The 19,541-nt window shown below is 39.5% G+C and overlaps 1 protein-coding gene across 2 annotated transcripts in view; it reads left to right on the top strand.

The window, feature by feature from the left end:
* The first annotated feature begins 139 nt into the window (after positions 1-139).
* The window catches only part of dtnbp1b (dystrobrevin binding protein 1b), a 76,030-nt gene continuing 56,628 nt past the window's right edge, over positions 140-19,541 (top strand). Inside the window, exons 1-2 of one of the 2 annotated variants that reach the window (XM_023268765.3) lie at positions 140-155; positions 13,790-13,894. The gene's annotated coding sequence lies outside the window, so the exon portion shown is untranslated. Of the gene's footprint in view, positions 156-2,679; positions 2,705-13,789; positions 13,895-19,541 lie in introns of those variants that run through there. The other variant, XM_055017924.1, reaches the window with a different exon arrangement.

The following is a 19,541-nucleotide window of genomic DNA, read 5'->3' as shown; positions in this document are numbered from 1 at the left end:
CGCTGGTCTTGCTCCAGCTCTTCCCCCGTGCCGTGAAGTGTGAGAAGTCCGCTGCGCCCTCGTCTGGCTCGCCTGTTGCACGCACGGAAAAAAAGTGGCTTTTTACTCACCTGGTCCTAATGAATTAGACATTTCCAACCCCAGAACATCTCAGGGTGAGTTTAATGGCTTGTATAAGGTTTTTTTTTTGGGTGAATAATGTATGGGAATAGTCCAAAAATAGCTGGTATAACGGGGAAACATTCCGCCTCGCTAGGTTGCTGCTGCTGTCCAAAGCTTTCATGAATTTTTCATCTTGAGGAGCTTCGTTATTTCCAATTCACTTCCACTGTTTGCGAAGTATAACAATGTTGCCTGTGTAAGAGTTTAAACGAGTTGTTTCTCGACAATAATAAACTTTTTAAAGAGCTGAGGTATCTCATATCAAAGTGGGGAGCTACAGGCGCATTTCTAGAACATTCCTTACAATGTTTTTACACAGGCACGTGAAGGAACACCTTGCTGCAGCCTAATGGCGTTTCCTGCCTTGCTAGCATAGACTGTATATAAAATTTATACAGCTACAGTCTGAACTTGCTGGTTGAAGCTATTTCTCTCTGCGACCTCTTCACCCACCCAGAGAGGCTTAATAATTCAAAATTTATTCTGCCTCATCACTTTCACAACACCTACTACTTTGTGATATATTATTCAGCAGCAAAGTGTGATTTCCACAGTGGGCTCAGACCAAAAAGACACTGCAGAAAGGTAACTGCAGCTTCCACTCAAATTAGGGATGCATGATGTTGGGCCAAGCTCCATGTTTGTCTGCCAGGGGACATTTCAGTAGAATCAGCATGCCTCTCACTGTTATTGTTCTCTTCCACGACTGTATTTCTGATGTAGCATCAGTGACTCAGATACAGCTGGAAGAGATCCAGGAGAAGCACACATTCACTCCATTGTCCAGTTAAGATAAGTCCTTTATTTCTCTCCACGCCAGGGGAAATTCACATTGTTACAGCAGCTTATGTAGCAATAGACGTAGTAATAGAGCATTTACTTGCAATGGATGTGACAGTAAGATTCAGTTTTACGGGATGATGCATATTGTGTGCACCCGCTTCCCTCTTTATATGTTTTTCCCCCTGATTTAGAAAAAAAAAAGAATGTTGATAAGAGCTATAAGCCATTTCCAGACAGATTTGAGTTTGTGTGCAGTTGTTTGGTGTTTGTTATATTAAATGTCATCCATATAAATCAAGTTCATGCAGATTTGTCCACTGAGGATCATGCATTCATTCAGTTCATGACATCAGAATCTCAAGAACATCACTGATGTTGATCTCATTAAATTATTTTCATTGTCGATTAATTTGTCCAATATTTTCTTTAACATTGATAGGTCATTTAGTCTATAACATGTTAGAAAAATGGCTGTCAGGGGGCACCCAGATAGCTCAACAGGTTAAGCAGGCGACCCATGAGCAGTCCCTGATGCAGCGGCCTGGGTTCAATTCCACCTTATGGCCCTTTGCTGCAGGTCTACCCCCCGTTCTTCTCCCTACTTCCCTGTCTGCCTCTTCACTAACGTGTCAAATAAAGCAAAAAAAAACTTTAAAAAAACCTTAAAAAAATGTCCATCAGTGTTTGCCAAAGACCAAAGTGACAAATATCATGTTTTGTCCACAACCCACACATATTAAGTTTATACAGGAGTGAATAAACCAGAAAATATTCTAATTTAAGGAGCTGGAATTAGAAAATTACTGGAATTAGAAAATTACTCAAACTAATTCAGTGATTATCGAAACAGTTGAAGATGAATTTAAAATAGGATCAACTTCACTGAGCCTCCACTGGAGAAATTCACAGGTTAGAGCAGCTAGAAAACAATGAAGCAAAGTAAACAACACTACAAAAAATACGAAAATAGAATTAGAGATTCAAAAAAGGGATAATAATAGACTGTCTACTCATTTCACATGTACAGAAATTACATGATGGAAAACTGAACCCAAATTCTAGGGCCCATGTGTGTAGAACTGTGCATAAAAGTTATCAAGATAACTTGCTTCTGCACTTGAAAAGTTATAAAGAGAAAACCTGTGTTATATTATGATATTTTACTTGAAGAGCTATGAAGAGTACAGTGTTACACTGAATGACAAATCAGTGAACTGACTAAGTGTTCCAGTTGTACTGTAGTCGAATTTTTTGGATTATCGTGTAAAAGCTGGGTTGTGTGTGAAATTGTAGCTCACTTCTAGTATCGGTATTTGAAATATGACTGTATTCTCATATCAGAGATGACTCACTATCTCTCCGCCTCATAGATATGCAGCTTCCTACACACCTTTGTAACACGTGTGTGTGTGTGTGCGTGTGTGTGTGTGTGTGTGTGTGTGTGTGTGTGTGTGTGTGTGTGTGTGTGTGTGTGTGTGTGTGTGTGTGTGTGTGTGTGATAAGGTCAGACAGCCTGGAGAGGACACTGCCCACTGTCCATTTGCCCTGCAGTGATGTAAGAAAGTGTGCAATGAATGAGACATGAAGTCTGAGCAAGCACCGCAACCATAAATGGAAAAGCAAGCAAGCAAGATAGTGAGTGACATAACATCTACTGTCGACGTGGGATTTGAGGTGCACACTGGGCAGTCCACACACACAGACGTCCACTCATATCACTGCATATGAAACACCAGCAGGTACACAGCGTGGAGTCAGTGTGAGTCTTTCAGGGGTTTTGTCTTTCAAACTTTCTTTTTCTGTACTGTAGCCCTTCAAAATAAAATGCATGCAAGTTAAAGCATTCAGGCAGATAATTATGTATTTATGGCAAGCTGAAAAGCATCTACTGCAGCTGACAGTGGTTTTAGTCACCATATTCTTCCGTTTATTACTACTTATTTACTTTATTAGCTCAGAAATTTGAGATCGATGCCAGAAACACAGCTGTTTCTTGATATGTTTCTTGTTCGTATAGATTTAGGGGTTTGCACATTGTACTTGGTGCATTGTGATACTAATAAATAAAACATTATTTGCACAAAATAGCAAATAGACACTATTTTGAATGCATATCAATACCACAGGAACACAAAATGGAATGAATATGGGAGAGAACATTTAGTTTGGCTCCTATTTTGCACATCTAGGTCAATTCTGAGAGAAGGGCATCGCTTTTTTTGCCATCTGGGCTGCTGCACAAACACAGACCATTTGCAGACCCGTGGTTTTCGGCTAGCTATGACATCGTGCAATGTGACATCACTTCCCTCTGAGGCAAGTCACCGCTCACTCGACTGGAGCGTAAACACATAGCCATGCAGAGGTTCCTGTGTGTGCGACTGTGAGTGTGTGTGTGTGTGTGTGTGCGCATGTGGGCATGTGACATCACGGCGTCATCACTGCCCAACTCCATAGCCAAAGCTGTGTGAAGCAGAGATTATGTCAGAAAGTGCCATGCTAGCAGAGCTGCTGCGGCTGTTGTTGTTTTGATAGCCTTGATCACATCCCTTCATTTATTCCAACCTATCGGTGTCGAGCTGAGAGGAGAGCAGCGCTGGGCAGCTGACAGATTAAGGAAAAGGAGTGGAATTGTTTGGCAAAGTATGAGGAGAGGCCAGAGGGCGAGTAGCTCCTCTGAGTCTGAAGAGAATCAACGGCTGTGGTCAATGGATTCAAAAGAGCTGTCGTCGCTCAGCGGATGCTCGTCAGATGAAGATTCTCTGTCAGTTTCAGATGTGGAGGCAGACAGCGCGATGAAGAGGAGTCAGAGATTCAGCAGCTCCTTCAGCTTTGGGGAAGATGAGCAGCTACAGTCAAATAATGAGGGCATAGAAGAAGAAGAAGAACTGTCACCAAAGAACTCTAATGGAGTGTCCGTCACGGAGGTGGTGGAGGCAGAATTAGCAGCAGAGTACATGCGAATGGAGAAAAAGGACACCTTTTGTGACACAAATCAACCAAGGTCAGGTTTATTCAGGCCTCAGGAGTTATGGCTGGCAATGACGCGATGTCTGTCTATCCGATGGCCTCCCTGTCTATCCATTAACAGACAAAGTAACAGGAAATTAGCCTACCAAGTGGATCTTGACCAATCAGGGGACACTCAGTCGTCTAGCAGCTCCGACTCAACCAATGACAGCTCTTCAAGCACATCTACCTCAGAAGATAAAGATGCGTCACTGGTGAAACATGAGGAAGACAAAGTCAGAAGCAAAGGGGTTAAAAGTCGTCCGCTCACTCGTCGAGGGGTTTCTTGTTCCTCCCCGAGATTACCAAGAACCAGACAAATTACTGATTCTGTGTTAGCTTCAATGATACTGGAGAAAGAAATGTTTCTGAGGATTGAACTGGTGGACTCAGGCGAGGAGAGGGATGATTTACGGTACCGGGCAGAATGGAAGTTGTCAGAGAGAACTAAGGAACTGGCAGAGGGAGTGTGGCTCTCTCGAAGCCAAACAAAGATGGATTGACCTGTTAAATTAGAGGTTTTGGTTGCCTTGGATGGGTTAGGCTTTTTACCACACACCCATCAAGTTAGACTGGCTGTTGCAAGCATCAGTAGGTTTGCCATTATAATAATTTAAACTGTGATGTGACTACTGATTAGAAGATATTAGTGAATAATCAGCAAGATTGGTTTTGCATGATGACTGTGTAAACCACTGTGTGCTGATACAAATGCAGTGACTGTAGCTATTTTCAGAAACACAGCACTGCACAGTTAGTGTTAATGTTTATTTTTCCACCTTTCTGGGTCTCTCGGAGAACATTTTACACATGGCTGGCTCCATGTGTGGGAGGGAAGAGAGATCTAATAGAATATGTTGTGCATTTATGAATAAAAGCCTTCTTGTAATATGGATTTTATTTTTGATTACTCTGTTTTAAATACATGTTAATGATGTCTAATGAAAACACAGTAAATTGTTAGTCATGCTAAGATTTTAAAAATAGGACTTAAAATTTAGATCAGAATAGTAATAGTAAAGCAATATGTCTGTATAAATATACCAACAAAATTCAGCACAGATTATAGCCTAAACCCAAATGCAGTTTTCAAGGTCAGTATGTGCCAACAGTCTTTAGTAAATACCACAGAAGTTTTAATTGATTTGTATTTTAAAGGTCTCCTGAAATGAGCTTAATGTCTTTGATGTCTTAGTTGCATGAGTAAGAAGTAAGAACAGGATGGGAATTATTTAAATTTAGTTCAAGATGTCTTACTGAGTAACCTCATTCCCAAAGTGCTTTTCACCAGGCTCTCAGCTGAAGAGAATTAGAGAGCGAGGGGTTTATCAAAGCTTCCATTACAACATTATGAGACAAAAGAAATGGAATTATGCAATCTCCCTCAAATTCTGACTGTCAAACTACATTTCTCAAAGCCATCACATGCGGTGTGAAAATGTGTGGCTATGCTAATATTGCTGCTTTTCTAGAGCAGAGGGTGTTTCTGTGCATAAATGGCAGCTATTTTCAAAGTGCATGCACATGGCTTAACCCTTTTTAATTAACAGTGATGTGCTTTGACAAAGGTTATGAATAGGGCTATATATAGCATGTGCACAGTGTCGTTGTATCTCATTTCACTTAGCTGCTATAGACAAGAATGTAGGATTGTATGTACATTTTGCTTTTTATTTTCTGAGACTTTTAGGCCTATAGCCTCTCTGTCATTCATCAAATTGAATCCCTTTCTTGCCCTGTTTCAGTTTTACTTACTTTACATTCTTTTTTTATATATATACACTGTTAATGCTGGCAGTACATCATGCAAATGACAGCTTACAATATGTGGCCTAAAACAAATAACTCTATTGCTGGATCACTTCTTCTGTTCTCTCATTCTTGTGACTGATATTCGTGACTCAGAGCATATTTGAATTGAGGAGCTGGCATGGTGTGTGATGGTTACTTGGCAGCGACTGCCAGTGCCAGTTACCCTCATCACTTTAAGGAGGAGTGCTGGGTAAACAGACTGGGGATAAATATATCCACATAGGAGATGGAAGTTCAAATGCACTGGCCTATTTGAGAGCAGCCAGCTAGTCAACCCTGATTGCATGTTTTGCCATGTGTGGAATGTATATTTTATGTATTATGCATTAGGACCCACCAAACACCATCACTGTGCGTATTCTGTTCAAAGTGCAAATTTAGCTTATTCTTCACTACCTCTTTGAGTCACGTGTTTATAGAAAACCTATTTAGTCCATGGAAAGGACACCTGCATTTATGCATCTGTAAACCAAAGCATGGAGATCAGCACATTTCTAAAATATGTTCAGTTATTTCTACTGAAATTGCACTCTGTTGTGAGTTTTTATTTATTAAAAAAAAAAAAAAAAAAAACATAAGTAGGGGAATGGAGAAAAAAAGTCTCTAAAGGCGATATATGCATATGTGAAAAGGATGGAAAAAATGAAAAAAATGTCTCATCTGTTGTGAAGCAGAAGTTTCATCCCTGAAGTCATATAACTGGAAACCCATCAGTAATGACTGCCTCATTAGGCAAATGACATGTGCTGCAGATGATGACAGAGTCTAGTAGTGAGTATTCAATGATAACTCGATTCCTCTTGGGTAAAGTAGGATTAAATGCAGAATTTAACGTGACTCTTCCAGTGACTCTCTAAGTCATATGGAGATGAAAGAGGAAAAATAGCAACCAGAAGACTGATAAGTAACCACGACAAAAACAAACTAATTAGCTTCTTTTTGAAGTTGCTAGATAACTATGTTTTGTGCCAATTAAACATTTGATAAACTGTATGTGCATTAATTTTGGTAGTTGTTTTCTTACTTTTATGTTTCCCAAATCCATCACTTCTAGGGAATTCACTTGGTATTATATACAGTTTAAGTTATACTTTTAGTCCCTTGGAGAAGTCTTAGTCTTTCTGATAACATAGGAGGAAAATGTAAGCCTTTAGTATAGGTTTAGTTTTGCTATGAATCACCATATCCCTACAAATGTAACAAGTTAAAATAATTTAAACTTCTTACTGTAGGACATTATGCTGTAAAGCATCCTAAATGAATTAGGTAATGAAATTAGATTTAAAAGTTGTTTGTCTTTATGATTTGAGTGGGCTGCAAAAGTCCAAGAGACGTGTGTTTTATTTACATTCTATATTTGATCACTACTGTCAGTTATGACTAAACTAAATACTGTGCAGGTTTTACTTCACAATCAAAGTAAGTGACTTTATGATTGTGTAACATCTCCATCGAGCAGATTGTTTGCTGTACAGTGTGACATGATCTGTACATAAGCAGAGCAGATTTTGAAAGTGTCAGAATAATGTTTTCTATGCTGGCACTTACCAACTGCTCCCCATCTAGTCTGTCATTGTCACGGCTATTCCAGTAACTATCAACAACCTGACCTCTGCAGGCAGAAGGCATTCAACATTGTAATGACTCAAGCTTGAGTGATGAAGAGCTGCTCGTCTGTCTTCAAAAGTGAGACAAAGTGCAGAACACAGAGTCCCTCTTTCCCGGTTCATTTTCACACACATATAAGTGTGTTTGTAAACTGTGCTGGAAGGAATGGTCCTCAAAGATAGTTACATAACTGTGATGGACTGCAAATCCCAGCAGAGGACACACGTTCCAGCCGCCTAAGGACAAATGTGACTTCATGGAATTTTGCGGTCTTAGGAAGCCAGCCAGCCAATAATTGCTTTATCTCTGCAGCCTTTTAGTTATGTTCTAATAGATGTAAAGTTTTGTCAAAAAGCCCTTTTGCTTCACTCCCAAATGTAACACCATTGCTGCTTTGCTACTGCACTAAGGCTGTTGAAGATTATCAAAGGCCAAAATGTTGATCTCAAAATGCATATTAAATCAATGCATGAAATGGATACGAAAAGTAAAAACTAAACTGTCTCACGTGCATGTTGTAAATATTTGTCTGGGACTGTTGAAATCCTAACTTCTTTGGGAATGTAGAGTTAAAAAGGAGGACCTCTGTTCCTTTTGTCAGTCCTCAAAAATCAGATTGTATTGCTCTATATTGTGGAGGCAATGATTGTGACTCAGCAGCTGGCACTGTCACCTCAAAGTTGAATTTCCAGCCTCTGTTAGCTCTGTACTGGGTTTGTGTTCATATGGATTTGCTGTTCCTCCCAGACATACTAGTCAGATGGACTGGAGACGTGTCACTCAGGTTGTTTTCTCTTTGACCATTCTTTATAAACTGGACTAAAATAAAACTAGAATAAAAAGAATACTGTCATTACAAATAACAAAAATGTTGCCAATCACAGACAAGAGCTGTCAATAGCAACTGCTTTTGTACACATTTTTGTAGTTTTCCTTGAAATGAGCACTATGAGGTTTACATTTACAGCTCATACAATGTTAATAGCCTTAAAGAAGGAACGAAACAAAAAAAAATGCCAAGTTGTGCATAACATGAGGATGTAGTCAAAATTAACACATTTGAATTGGGAAAACAACAAATATGTGTACATGTACACTTTTTCACATGCCGTGTATTGCAATGCTTGCATAGACTATGCAGGTTGATTTGTATAGGTTTAGCTTGGTGCAAAGTCAGTAGATAAATCCTTATTTGCACCTGAGTGTAAATCTTTAACCGAGGTAAAGCGAGGTTAATCCACTTCATTCCAGCTCACTCTGCTTCCTTTATCTATTATAGATGTATCCTAGTGTTGTGCTTGTCTAGGTGCTGCCTGTGATACAAAAAAAAATGTAGCTATGACTCAGCCTCAGATGTGAACTTGCTGAAGTAAAACAATACCAATAGTGGCACGGGGGGCCTAAGGGACACTTGCAAACTGAACACTTGACTCAGGATGATGAATTGTGGTTGGAACATGGTGGTGTGTGTGTGTGTGTGTGTGTGTGTTTACCTGTGTGGTGGGTGTCTGTGGAGGACAAAGAAGAGTGTGATGGATGATTCCAGCAGGGCATTTGGGATGAAGATTAGTCAGCTGTGGGCACACACATGCACACAGGCTTTGCAGATGACCAGAAGTGCTCTGGTGACATCTCTGGCTGTTTGGGATTCTAGTGAGAAGTGTTTGGTGTGTGTGTGTGTGTGTGTGTGTGTGTGTGTGTGTGTGTGTGTGTGTGTGTGTGTGTGTGTGTGTGTGTGTGTGTGTGTGTGTGTGTGTGCACATGCATGTGTATGGAATACCAAAGTGGCATTATGCTACAGCACAGGGCTGGCTGACTATATGATAGATCGCTATCATGAGATTGCTCAGTATTACCTCCTGCTATCAGCTGCACATATACACACACTCTGCTGTGACACCATGCTAGCAGAGTAGACTGCACAGAGGCACTGACAGTGGTGTAGAGGATATTTTTCAGCTTTCCTTTATAACATTGGAAGATGCATAGTCTTTGTTGGGCGGTTAATATTACCGGGCTGCAGTCATCACCAGAACTTTATTCACATTTTTAGAAATCAACCTCAGCAGGGGGATTATATTCCTCAAAGCCATACCGGACATTGCTGCTGAGAGAAGGATGGGCATGACTAATTTCTACTAATAATTCCCAGTGATAATACTCTTCCTCCATTCTAGTTCAGAAAATCCAGTTAGCCCGAGGCAACTGGGTTTGCTGTACAGTCAGAAATTTCTTGTCTCCTCTGCAAGGCTTCATCATACTTTCCTCATCAGAACTAATAAAACATTTTTTATTGGTTTTGATATGCTCCATGGCCTAGATGATAAAGACTGGTTTAATTTTTAATTTGAAATAATTGAGTTACACTGGTTGAATGAAACCTGTTTAATACCTGTCTCACTGCTTGTATAGCTGGTCAGCACTGTTACAAAAAGATTAATTTTATCTTTTAATCTGAAATGAATGACTTTGTAGTTGCTTAAGAATTCACTGTATTCATTAGAACTAAAAATTCAGCGATTAGACTTGCGATTTTCCACAAGAACGGGTGTGACACAAGAAAAAATTTGCATTCCTAATAGAGTAGTTGGTATTTAACCATCCACTATATACAGGGTAAACTGGATGTTGTAGTAATAGATAATGGCTGTCAGTATGGATTTAAAATGAGACTTTTCATGCTGTGTAAATTGCTACTGCATAAACTAAACCTGTGAGACACCTGTAGATGATTGTCTCAGTTTCAAAGTGTAAAAAGTCACTGGAATCCATACTTAAGTAGTTGTAATAATTCGTAATGTCACCATAAAGAGCTGGAAGCCCGAGCTATGAGAAAATCAGACTTAAATACCCCAAGTCTGTGATTACAGGGCATCAGTTAAGACTATGTGGGCAAACAGTATGATAAATACGTAATTGGTTTTCTGGCTACATTTTAAAGAGATTACACATGCTTTCAGTGTGCAGTATGGCAAGATTCATGGATTTTTTTTGTGTACAGTATCCGTTTTATATACAGGGTGTCATCCTTCAGTTGAAGATAAGAATTAATTATTAATGTTTTCTTTGGCTCTTTCAGGAACAGTACTGTATTTTAAAGAAAACCTATGATGTAACAAAAGCTAAACAAAGTCAGCCATGATTAATTTAAAAGTTACAAAATAATTTTAGGAATCTTATTTTATGGTTCATTGTTCAGGAGTCAAAACATGATAATCAATTCTGTTTAGTAGTTTTTTTCAAATGGATTGGGATCATTTACAGTGGCTGCTCTTTTCTCAGATATGCCTCTAGATGGATTCTAGTTGCACAAGCAGCTCTAGTGAAAAATCAGCCTTGTGATATTGCACATTTTGAAGGGGACGTATAGTGCCAGACGTTACTGCCCTTTGGAAAAATGCGATAAATAGTCAGACGTGATAAGGACCGTGTTGTAATGTTTCACTGCTATCTATGTATTTGCTGGACAGAATAACAGTGAGATGAACACATGCAGGTCTTCCAGCTAGAGCTAATCAAATGAAAATTTGCTGTCATAGCAACCCTTGCAGTGATTTAGTTGTCAGCCATGTTCTCACTATAGTATCTTTTCCTCACAGAAAGCACACTCAGACACATCATCAGGTACTGTAAACTGTTGACAAGGTGAAAGAGGAGGCATCTGAAGAGTCACTTCAGAAAGTGTTCAGATCTTCAGTATGCACATGTTTCTATCTTTGTAGAGGAGTTTTCTAGCTGAATTTATGGCCTTAGGACTAACTGGCCATATTAAAGCCTGTAATAGGTCACATGTGAGAGAGTCACAAGGACAAGACTGTTCTGAACTGTGATGCTAAGATACTCATATAAGTCTGTGGGTTCTCAGAGCACATATCACATCCACAGCACATGCATATGCTTTTACTTGTTCCTTGGTGCCCATGTTTGTGTGCCTATATCCATACTGAACTCATTTGGGGCTTCTTTAGATACATGATGTTAACATCTGCCCCACTGAACTACTTTTGTTTGCTATAAACAGTGCTTAGTTCTAAATATGTTACATGTACTACACAAGGAAGATTCTGACATACATGCTGAACACTTTGAGTAACAACAATACAATTCAATATAGCAATGTTATACATTCTTTTAGTAAGAAGTAAGAGCTAATAAACTGTTCAGTGTCACTTCACCGTACACCAGGTTTTGTGATAATTCTTCTGTTTACAAGCATCAAAAACATACAATTAGGGCTGGGCGATAAATCGATTTTATCGATTAATTTGAGTTTGTACTTAATGTCGATTTGTTTTTACGAAAATCGATTTTGTCATCAACATCCGCCACCAGCGCCTGCCTGCTGGGCCCCCGTAGTTCAGAGTGCGCGCCCCCCTCCCCCCCGCGCTTGATACACAAACAACATGGCGGCGAGCGGCGCAGATCTAAAGGCGCGTGTCAACTAGATGCGAGTTTCCCGCACGGCAACGCACCGCATCTGAAAATCACACGGACGGCGGTCACGAGCGGACCACAACATGGTCACATGACAGCACTGAGCAACAGCAGCAGACAAGTCGGATAAACACAGCGGCTCGGCCGCAAACTTTCCCTTTTATTTCAAAAAACACGTCAGCGAAAAGTATTTCTGAAAGCATTTGAGGTGAGAAATAATCTGCAGCAGCTGAATCTGTCCTCGTTAAATGTCACCGACGCCTAGTTTAGAAGTTTGAAGAGTTTCACGATGCGTGGAATCTCCGCACGCCGCATCCAATGTGCATAAAGTAGAAGTCAGTCTCCTTTATGCAAATGAGCTGCAGCCCTGTCCAGGTAAACACACCGGATCACAGCTGGAAACGCACCGCAACTGGACCAGCATGCCACATGCAGCGCACTTCCAGCTGCGATCCGGTGTGTTTACCTGGAGAGGGCTGCAGCTCATTTGCATAAAGTAGACTGGACTCCCGTGCAGAGATTAGGTAGGGGGTAAAAAAAAAAAAAAAATCAGATAAATCGTGAATCGGGATTTTTTGTGAAAAAATCGGAGATTTTTTTTTTAGGCCATATCGCCCAGCCCTACATACAATATGTTGTGCCTGATTACATAAGGACAAACATGACTGCTACTTTGAAATTGTGCGAGAAGGGGTGGATATTATTTTTAGCCAGAGTTGTGTAATGCCTTGTCTTTCTCATTAGGACATCAAGGATCAAATGGTAGATGAGGGTTAGAGTGATGGAACATGTGGATATCCTCAAGTGAAGAGGGGGGGAAAAGACCAGATGGGACCAAATAACCTGGGGCCGACATGCTCCGTCTCATTTCACAGACTGTCTTTTTCAAGACAAACAAAGGTGTGATCTTCACAGAACCAGATAGCACTAGAAAAGTAGGTTTGAACCAAAAGTTGTGTACAGACAGGTAATCAAAGTTAAAACCTGAACCCTTAACCCGTAGAGTGAGGGGACCCACTGGCTCTGTTGTATTGGGGGGCATTTTACCCACATGCTTTAGATCTTAGCCTCTTCTGGATGATTTTTATTTTCTGATAAAACATTTCTCTTCTAATGGAAGTGTTGTTTTTTCAGGGTGAAGGCCAAATGAGGGAATATCTTTTAGAAAAATGTTGCTCCATCCCTCCATTAGAGTTTCAGACACTCAGAGAATCAGTGCTAAGTTGAACTGACGTTGTTCCGACAGCATATCGTGGCTCAACTTTTGCTAAGACTGTGTTGGTTTTTCCTTTCATTTGTCATCTGTCTGTATATCCCAACTGAGACAGTCTTTGTAGGATTCAGTGAACCAACAGATGAAAAACTCTGTTATATTATAAAACAACTGGTTTAGAGTGTTTCACTTTATAATATGGTGACCAACAACAAAATACTGGTTTAGTCATAAGTGCGCCTATGTAGATTCCATTTGTCAATTATAAATGTGTCTATTTCATGTGATATAATTACTATACACTAGCAACTGTTACATAGAAAGGAAGATCTAGCAAATATGTTATTGTATTATTGTTATAAATTTTCTAAGCTGGACTTGTTTACAAAACTTGCCTACAAACTCTTACAAAAACGTAATGATGCACAATAACTTTGTAAAATGTATTGATTAACTAATTCACGGGTTAAATGTGTCTTACCTTGCTAAGATGTATATCATATACCAGTTATGCAATTATATTTTACTGATACAAAAACTCACACTCTGTTTATCCAGATATAACCCACATGTTTGTCTCCATCAGTTTGGACAAAGCATGGCGAGTTATCCTGTAAAGGCCAATACACAATGCCAGTATTTATAGAAGAAGATTCTTGCTTTTTTTGTCTATTTTCTTCTTAGTATATTTTTTATCTTTCAAATCCCCTAAATTTCTACCGTCAGTTGCCTTGTTAAATGGACTTTGTTTGGCTGCTCTTCTTTCAGCCCCTTAAGAAATGCTGACAGACAGACAGCTGGTTCTGTGGACAGAGACACCAAAAGGAGGTCAAAGTGTGTGTTGACTGAACGGATCACATGCTTCAGTAGCAGGTACACACCACTCACATCTTGCTTTGAATGTGGATCCCCAGTAAATATCACTGCAGGGGGAACATTTACAAGGCCAAACTGCCTTTTTCCCCCATAAATTTCTGTGTATCTTAGCTTGTGTATGTTTTTGATTTGGTCAACATGTAGTGAAGAGACTTGTTACAATTCACAAGGATAAAACCATGTGCATAACAATTGACACACAACACATTGCATTTCATGCCTAAAATAATGCAGGTATGTCCAAAGCAAAAAAAGAATAAAGTGTATAGATACTTAAGGTATTTATTGTATGAAATGGAATATGACTATATACACAACTGTTCAAAAGTTTGGGGTCACTTAGAAATGTCTTTATTTTTGAAAGAAAAGCAATTTTTTTTCAATGAAATGACTATTATAGCTGGAAACAGCTGATTTTTAATGGAACATCTCCATAGGGGTACAGAGGATCATTTCCAGCAACCATCACTCCTGTGTTCTAATGCTACATTGTGTTAGCTAATGGTGTTGAAAGGCTAACTGATGGTTAGAAAACCCTTATGCAATTATGTTAGCACATTAATAAAGGGGTGAGTTTTCATGGAAAACATGAAATTGTCTGGGTGACCCCAAACTTTTGAATGGTAGTGTATCTGATAATAACACAGCATGGTTGCTACATTAACACCTATGATGATTGTACTGTTAATATTTCCATTTCCAGTGCAGAGAATTATACGTTACTGAAATATCACTTGCACCACAAGTGTACACACACACACACACACACACACACACACACACACACACACACACACACACACACACACACACACACACACACAATCACACAATCACACAATCACACAATCACACAATCAGCACAAACACTTTCTTGCTGATCAAGTCTGTTAAGGTATGTTCTCTCACCCAGGGTGCAGTCTAAAATGTCTGCTATATTCACTATCTGAAAACTACCTGTGTGCCACCAGAATAAATGGGCTGTCACCATACCAGGTTGGATACTGTCAGCTAAGCAGTGTAGCTCAAGGCTGAGAAATGTAGGAGGCAGGCAAATCAATCCATATCAATCCATATTTCACAGTGTTGCACGCGTATTATTGCACACATATAACACTTTTGACACACTTATAACACTAGCAGTCAAAAGTTTGGACACACCTTGTCATTCAGTGTTTTTTCTTTATTTTTACTACTTTCTACATTGTAGATACATACCGAAGACATCAAAGCTATGAAGCAAGATATATGGGATTATGTAGTAAACTAACAATTGTGAAGTAACTCTAAATATGTTTTATATTTTAGATTCCTCAAAGTAGCCACGCTTTGCTTTGATGACAGCTTTGCAAACCCTTGGCCTTCTCATTGAGCTTCATGAGGTCACCTGAAATGGTTTTCACTTCACAGGTGTGCCTCGTCATGGTTAATGTGTGGAATTTCTTGCCTTCTTAATGGGCTTGGGACCATCATTTGTGTCGTACAGAAGACAGGGTGGTACACAATTGACAGTCCTATTTGACAACTGTTAGAATCCATATTATGGCAAGAACCAATCAGCTAAGTAAAGAGAAACGACAGTCCATCATTACTTTAAGAACTGAAGGTCAGTCAGTCCGGAAAATTGCAAAAACTTTGAATGTATCCCCAAGTTCAGTTGCAAACACCATCAAGCGCTACGAGATAGGTTTGGATGAGATAGACCGCAGAGTGAAGGTAAAAGGGCCAACAAGTGTTCAGCATCTGTGGGAACTCCTTCAAGACTGTTGGAAAACTATTTCAAGTGACTACCTGATGAAGCTCATCGAGAGAATGCCAAGAGTGTGCAAAGCAGTAATGAAAGAAAAGAGTGGCTATTTTGAAGAATCTAAAATATAAAACATGTTTTGACTTATTTCACACTTTTTGTTTACTACATAATTCCATATGTGTTAATTCCTAGTTTTGATACCTCCAGTGGAATCTACCATGTAAATAGTCATGAAAATAAAGAAAAAACATTAAATGAGAAGGTGTGTCCAAATTTTTGAATGATAGTGTATGTGCACGATGATTGAAAATCTTGCAGAAAACGTTCAAGAAAAGCAGCAAATTGGTTATTCCAGAGAGTAAGAATGAATTCTATGAACTACCAAGATAGATTCAAGCATGCAAGTGAAGTAAGGCACACTTTAGGCATGCTGACTTCAAAAAACCCATGCGGCAGCTTTCATCGAACTTATAAGAAAACGAATCTCTAAGTGATAGCAGGGTGGTTTATCTCTAAAGGCAGCAATGGTCCAGGCCCAAAGGCTCTGAGGGAAATCAGTCCCTTGTGAGTGTGTGTGCAAAGTGTGTGTCACAAAGTCATTGTCAGAAGTTTTATTCCTCCTATCTCTGACGTGCTCTGCCTCTCTCTAGCTTCAATCTGTCTAATCATTTTCCCTGTTAATTACTTCTTTACCCCGCAGAGCTGTCATGTCTGTGAGGAGGATGGGGAATTTTAAGATTTGATGCATTCCATGCTACACCTGTTCCACTGTACCGACGAGTATTCTGATGTTTTGTTCAAATTTAATAGGACCCAGTGTAAAACGGTAGTTCATACTTTGGCATGGTTCTTTGTAGGAATGTCGGGGCCCATTGCAACACTTTTCACCTCATCAGTATCAGCTTGAATCTATGCTCGATTCTTTTTTTAATGTCTGTTGTCACATAGAAATGTGACTCACAGCAGCCAAAACAATTTTTACTTATTCTTTTACTTATTCTACTGATGCATACAGTAATTGTCCTACTTTATCTCAGCTTATTTAAACACTTGTGTGCTGGTCTGAGGTCAGTAAATTTCAGGAAATATGTTGCTAAACTCCCATAAATGCATCAGGAGCAAAGCCACCTTGATCTGGACTTCCCTAGTTCTTTGCATTGACTCTCTCTGTGTGTGCATGTAGGCCATGTGCACTTAGCCTGGATAGATAAAATGCTATCAGTAACATACTGGCACCTTCTATGTCACTACTGACTTATATACCAACATCTGGAGAGCAGCCAAGTCTCTGATAAATGTGAAGTACTGCTGAAGCGTGTTTATGACTTTGCATGTATGTCCACCATAGCTTTTTTTATATGCATGTGACCTGTATACCTAAATTCAAAGCTTGAGCAAGAGATTGTGGTTAATAGACCTGTGATATTTTGTGTATCTATCATAAAAATACATGGCATTGTACCTTTTATCCAGCAAATATTCATGATTACATTAATGTGATGTCTAGTATTGATCTATAATGCAGCCAGCCCACCAGCCAACAGGGTATGGTTTCTGCAAGTGAAACCGTTTCCTTTCACTTTAATAGTTCAGATGATGCTTTATTCTCTGTGTTTGTGGGTGTTTTACGTGGCTGCTATCATCTCAATCTCTCTCTAGACAGAAATCCGTGTAAGCTGCTTTTGAATAGAGACTTATTGATTAGCAGAAATCCAGGGAAACACATTAGCTAATGCTGGGATAACTGAAGCCAAGTGTGGATTATTATGACATTAAAACTAATGTCTGTGATCTTGAGACAGCAGTGTTGCAGAAGCCAAATATCTGGTGTGTGTGTGTGTCTGTGTGTGTGTCAATCCCCTTTACACTGCGGTTTCAAGGACAGCCAGCATACTGTGCGTCACTATCTGTTCCTGCAGCTATATACAGGAACTACAAAAAATAGCACATCGAAGACAAAAATCATAGTGAAACATTTTTCCATAGACAATCTGATATGAGTGTGTTGCTGAAGCACTCGCTCGTAAAATCTTAAAGTTCCGAATTTACATTTTTTTGCATTTCACCTGACACTGCTAGTACAGTGTTTTAAGAGGTAACAGGTCGGTGTATTGCCCAAGGAACTTGCCAAATCACATTAGTGGAAGTCATGATTAAACCTGAGAGCTTTCAGTCACAGGTTTCAACCAAAGCAGAGTCATCACTTCCCTTTTCAGCAACACGATCAGGAGACAGGCACACATCAGCGTAAGCACTGCCTCCACACCCGGTTAGGTGCAAAGACACATGGAAATATATGAGGTGAACCCCTGCCCTGCAGCTAAACAAGACATCACTGTCATATCTCACCCATTTTTATCTCCCACCCTTCTCTAGCCTCTTTTCACATGCCCTAAGTACTTCTCAAGTCCGCTGTCAGTCCCTGCTTTGTTGTATAGGGCCTTCTTCATAGTTCGTTGGTGTACAGAATCAATTTAGGATAAGAGTTCTCTAGTGCTGGCTGATAGGCATGGAAAAGATGGTCAGACAAGTATAGTTCAAAGCTGACAAGCTGTGTCTGGATACACATTAAAGCTTATTCAGTGCTTTCTACATCTCCTTGCCTTAGGACACAGAGAGAGGGTGAAAGAGGGGGAGAAATATTCATGACTGGATGAGCATCAGGGAGAAATGGAGCAGGAATTAGAAATGGGAGATCGAGGCAGTAGATGGTCTACATACTCCTGTATAACACATATTTTTACAATCTTTGACAAATAAGTATTAATGTAATGCTGTTACACTTACAAAACTTTTCTTTAAGTCATATGTCAATATGACAATCATTATATTTGACAGTATAGTAAAATGGTTGTAGTCTGAGTGCAACAGCTACACTAAAAAAGGGTCACAGCAATATTTATGTCAAGTCTTTGTTAAACGGTTCACTTTCTCTAAGCAGACACTAATTTAACACGGTTCATTCTTGGAAACATATTTGTACAAGCCGCTCCTTTCCTCATTTCTCATACAAAGCTTTTCATCAAATTTATTTGGATGGTACAGCAGAGCTTAAAGTTTCAGTCCAGGTGTTGATCTGTTGGCAGAACAGAACTATAAATTCCTACTTTTCATAATGAGGTAAGGAGTTTTCAGGTGGTTGCAATCTGCAACCTCACTGCTACTAAATCCTACACAGTGCACCTTTAATTTGAAAGCTTTCTCCATTTTGAAAAACCTTGATTTATTCCTTTTCCTAAAGGTGAACACTGTTTAGGTTTTTTGGAAAGTCCTCCAAAGTTTAAATCAGTTACCTGAATGACCAAGTCAAATGAAATTATTTTGTTATAGTTCAAAGTTTTGTTGGTATGATGAAGCACAAGGTGAAAATGTCTTAAAGTAGAGAATAGTTGGGTTATGTTTCTTTAACGGAGAGTATGCAGTATTTCTTTGACTATCATGTTAGTCCTCTGTAGAGTGTTTTGAACACAGTTGCTCGTGGAGTCCATGCTGCTCACAGTATTACCACATCTCCACGAGGAAGGAAATGTCTGATGTTCTTGATCATATGAATGAAATATGCTACTGGATAAAGAAGTGGTTTGATAGTTAAACAACACATATGTGCTTTGTTTATATTCCATGAGTCCCAGTGGATGTATTGATAAATGTGTGTAACAACTAGGTTCCCTTCTGGTTGGAAGATGGAACAGTAACTGTGCTGTGCCTGTCTGACGGTTTCTGCTGGTTCAGGTCCAAACTGGCTCACTGCCTAGTGACTGTGACAGCTGCCAAAACTGCTGCCTATAGGGATACGTGATATGCAATGTGGACTTCAACAAAGCGTAAGGCCACATATCAATCTATCCACATTGTGCTGAAATCCCAAAGCACATCTCCTCTCAGGGCCACTAT

This window comes from Amphiprion ocellaris, chromosome 15, assembly GCF_022539595.1.
Source record: "Amphiprion ocellaris isolate individual 3 ecotype Okinawa chromosome 15, ASM2253959v1, whole genome shotgun sequence".
NCBI lineage: Eukaryota > Metazoa > Chordata > Actinopteri > Pomacentridae > Amphiprion > Amphiprion ocellaris.
Note: the sequence above shows the minus strand (reverse complement) of the source record. Positions and strands in the feature narration are given on the sequence as shown.